Below are 4,391 nucleotides of genomic sequence, written 5' to 3'. Positions count from 1 at the left end.
GGGAATATTGCTCAGTGGCAGAGCATGTGCTTGGTGTGCACAAGGTCCTGGGTTCAATTCCCAGTGTCTCTGTTAAGGGGAAAATATAAATTAAAAAAAATAAGAAAGAGCTTCAGAAAAAAAAAGGAAGCTAAGTGGTTGATATCACCTTACACCCATTAGGATAACTGCTATCAAAAAAAGAAAACAGCAAATGACAAGTGCTGGTGAGGATGTGGAGAAATTGGAACACTTGCATATTGTTGGTGGGAACGTAAAATGGTGTAGCTACTGTGGAAAACAGTATGGCGGTTCCTCCAAAAATTAAAAATAGAATTACCATATGATCCACGAATTTCACTTATGTCTATATTCCCCAAATAATTGAAAGCAGGGCTCCAAAAAGATACTGTATTTGTACATCCAAATTCATTGCAGCATTATTCACAATAGCCAAAAGTTGGAAGCAACCCAAATGTCCATCAACAGATGAATGGAAAAACAAAGTATGGGACACATATACAATGGAATACTATGCAGCCTTAAAAAGTAAGAAATTCTGACACATGCTACAATGTGAATGAACCGTGAAGATTGTTACAAACTGAATTGTGTTACCCCAAAACCATATATGGTGAAGCTCTAATCCCCAATGACTGTATTTGGAGACAGTGCCCTTAAAGAAGTGATTAAGGTTAAATGAAGACATTAGGATGAAGTCTTAACCCAATAGGACTGGTGTCCTTATAAGAAGAAAAAGAGGGGAGAGGGTACAGCCCAAGTAGTAGAGTGCATGCATAGCGTGCAAGAGATCCTGGGTTCAATCCCCAGTACCTCCTCCAAAAATAAATAAATAAACCTAATTACCTCCCCTCCAAAAATAAATAAAGAAGACAGGGATGTGTGCACAAAGGAAAGGCCACCTGAGGACACAGTGAGAAGGTGGCTGTCTGCAAGCCAAGGAGAGAGGCGTTAGGAAAAACCCACCCGTCAGGTACCTTGATCGCAGACTTCCGGTCTCCAGAACTGTAAGGAAATAAATTTTTATTGTTTAAGCCACCCAGTCTATGGTATTTTGTTATGGAAGTGGGGAGCTATTATTTAATGGATATAAAGTCTTAATTTTGCAAGATTTTCATCTTGTAAATGGAAGGTTGGTTGCACAATAGTGTGAATGCACTTAACGCTACTGAGCTGTGCACTTGAAAATGGTTAAGATGGTGGCTGGAGAGTATAGCTCAAGTGGCAGAGCACGTGCTTAGTGTGCATGAGGCTCCGGGTTCAATCCCCAGTACCTTCCTTAAGAATAAGTAAAGCTAATTACCTCCCCCCAAACCCCCTCAAAAATGGTTACAGTGGTAAAACTTGGTATGTGTGTTTTACCACAATTAAAACACACACACACATACAAGAAGCTAAGTGTTAGAAAGACCATCTATGTGTATACTGAAACTGCCAAAAATTAAGACTAGGAGCGGAGGGTGTAGCTCAATGGTAGAGCACGTGCCTAGCATGCATGTGGTCCTGGGTTCAATCCCCAGTACCTCCATTAAATAAATAAATAAACCTAATTATCTCCTCCCCACAAAAAAAGACAGAGACTGAGACTCTTTTTATTTATTGGACTTACAGATTCTCCTGTAGATTGCTTCCTCTTCTCTGCCCACATTTCTATTGGGTTATTTGTCTTTTTCACACAGATTTATAAGCTTGCTTTATATATTCTGATCACTAATCCGTTAATAGTTATAGAAATTACAATAATCTGTTCCAAATCTGTGACTTTGACATATTTTGACATATTGCAAAAAGGCTTTACTATTATTCTAGTCAAATGTGTCTTTGAACAGTTTGTCCTTTTTGGGTCTTGTTCAAAAATTTCTGTACTTCACTCGAAAATGTCTTAATTTTGCATTTCACATTTGAGTCTTCAGCCCATACTATCTGATTTCTGTATTGGATTTGGGAGCGCCTTTTCATTAGTATATTGTCACAGGCTCCTGAAAGAAGTGTAATAAAAAATCTGTAATAACATTTTAAAAATATATTTTAATTTCTAAAACTGAGATGTAATTGACTTGTAAGATTTTTGTTGTTGTTTATAAGATTTTGTAAAATGCAACTGGGTAACTACCAACTTAGGTTTTCTGTCTCATAGTGTCCCGCTCTGTGTCCGCGTTAGTCTGTTTGTGTCTTCACTGTTCTTGGCCATGACCTGTGAGCCTGTTACTTTCACTGGCTTCTTTTTTCCTCCACCTTTTTTTTTTTTTCTTTTTGGGAGGGGGGAGGTCATTAGGTCTATTAAACTATTTATTATTAGGTTCCTTTTTTCTTTTTAAATGGAGGTACTGGGGATTGAACCCAGGACCTCGTGCATGCTAAGCATGTGCTCTACCACTTCAGCTATACTCTCCCCCGTCCTCTACTTTTTTCTTAATTATAGGGACTGAAAGTCTTTTATTTGCGGTAATCAACTTACCCAAAGTTTTTATGTCCTGAGAGAAAGTCATTTTGTCACCTCTTCCTGGCTCACTAACTCTAGACTCTTTCTTTCACCCTGGGATGAAAATTAACCACATATTCCTAGGTCAGTTAGGGTAAAGGGTGCTTCAGTGCAAAGTCGAGATCCATCTTTGTTTTCTTGGCTCCCTCTTTCCTCTCCTTGAGTGTGGTAAGAATTTGTTGTTCTTTTGGAGGTAGTGGGGCTCTTTTGGAGGCTGGCTGGAAGGCCTTTGCGGGGGATGTGTTTCAGGGATCATTCTTAAGAAATTTTTATCATTCAAGAGAACGTGAGCATTCTGTCACTAGCGATCTGCTCCTTTTGGGGTTTCTCTACCGGAAAGGCCGAACATTCCTTGTAAGGGTAACTGTTAAAAAGTGTATTGAACTACTTAGTTGCTAAGGTTCAATTTTACTCATCATTTTTTTGCACAAGATATTCCAGAAGCACCCTCATCAAAAAAGCCCTCCGCCTACCGTGGGGCCTTCCAAAGGGAAACCGCTCTGTCATAGTTCCTGGGGTTTTCTTCTCGGGACATCCTTAGCCCCTGTTCACCCTTCTGCTGCTGTGTGCACCCCACAGGGGGCCAGGGACCAGGCCAGGGCTGGGCCTAACGTGATGCACTGGGCCAGTTAGGTTTCCCCTCTCAGGAATTTTCAGTAGGAAAATTCCTAGTAAGGAGGCCATCAGCAGAAGCAGCTGTAGCCAATAAGTCACAGGCTACAGAAAAAACCAGAGAGGCTGTGAGAGGCCCCAGGCTATCGTGAGGGAGCTGCAATTGTGAGAAAGCAGATGCTTTGAAGTGAAGAAAAGCTAAAGGGTGGAGGGTGAGGAGGTCAGCTGGTGAGGAAGGTGAGACTCATGGACCAGTGATGCTAACAGTGGGGAGAGCTGGGGGTCCTGACCTTCCTGTGGCCCCACTTTAAGTCCCTTCTTTTCCTATTGTCACGTGGTTGAGCTTTGCCTGGGTTTCCTTTTGGGAACATCCGCACATAAATCTCCTGTTACTTGAGATGTTGAGTGAGTCTCCATTCTTTGCATCACAAAGAACAGAACTAGAACGTTCTTTAAAAAATGAATAGACTTGATTTTTTAGAGCAGTTTTAGGTTCACAGCGCAATTGAGCAGAAAGTAAGGTTCCTATATCCCCTTTCACCCCTTCTCCAGTTTCCCTTAGTATTAACATCTTGCATTAGTGCGGTCCATTTGTTACTATTGATGAACCAATACTGATACATTATTATTATTATTATGTTGTTGTTGTTGTTTCCAATTTGGGGCTTTATTAAAAATTCTATTGAGTTATAGTCAGTTTACAATGTTGTATCAATTTCTGGTGCACAGCACAATTTTTCAGTCATACACGAATATACATATATTCATTTTCATATTCTTTTTCACCGTAAGCTACTACAAGATCTTTATATATTTCCCTGTGCTATATAGTATAAACTTGCTTATCTATACTATATATACTTGTCAGTATTTACAAATCTCGAACTCCCAGTCTGTCCCTTACCACCCCCCTCCCCCTGGCAACCACAAGTCTGTATTCTATGTCTGTGAGTCTGTTTCTGTTTTATATTTAAGTTCATTTGTCTTTTTTTTTTTTTTTTTCAGATTCCACATATGAGTGATATCATATGGTATTTTTCTTTCTCTTTCTGGCTTACTTTACTTAGAATGACATTCTCCAGGGACATCCATGTTGCTGCAAATGGTGTTATGTTGTCATTTTTATGGCTGTATGGTATTCTATTATATAAATACACCACGACTTCTTTATCCAGTCATCTGTTGATGGACATTTAGGTTGTTTCCATGTCTTGGCTATTGTAAATAGTGCTGCTATGAACACTGGGGTGCAGGTGTCTTTTTGAATTAGGATTCCTTCTGGATATATGCCCAGGAG

General features: G+C 39.8%; 1 non-coding gene across 1 annotated transcript; it reads left to right on the top strand.

The window, feature by feature from the left end:
• TRNAT-GGU lies at nucleotides 1–72 on the top strand. The gene has a single exon. It is a non-coding gene; the product is annotated as a tRNA-Thr (tRNA).
• The last annotated feature ends 4,319 nt before the right edge of the window (nucleotides 73–4,391 follow it).

The sequence above is a fragment of the Camelus ferus genome, chromosome 13 (assembly GCF_009834535.1).
Source record: "Camelus ferus isolate YT-003-E chromosome 13, BCGSAC_Cfer_1.0, whole genome shotgun sequence".
Classification (NCBI taxonomy): Eukaryota; Metazoa; Chordata; class Mammalia; order Artiodactyla; family Camelidae; genus Camelus; species Camelus ferus.
Note: the sequence above shows the minus strand (reverse complement) of the source record. Positions and strands in the feature narration are given on the sequence as shown.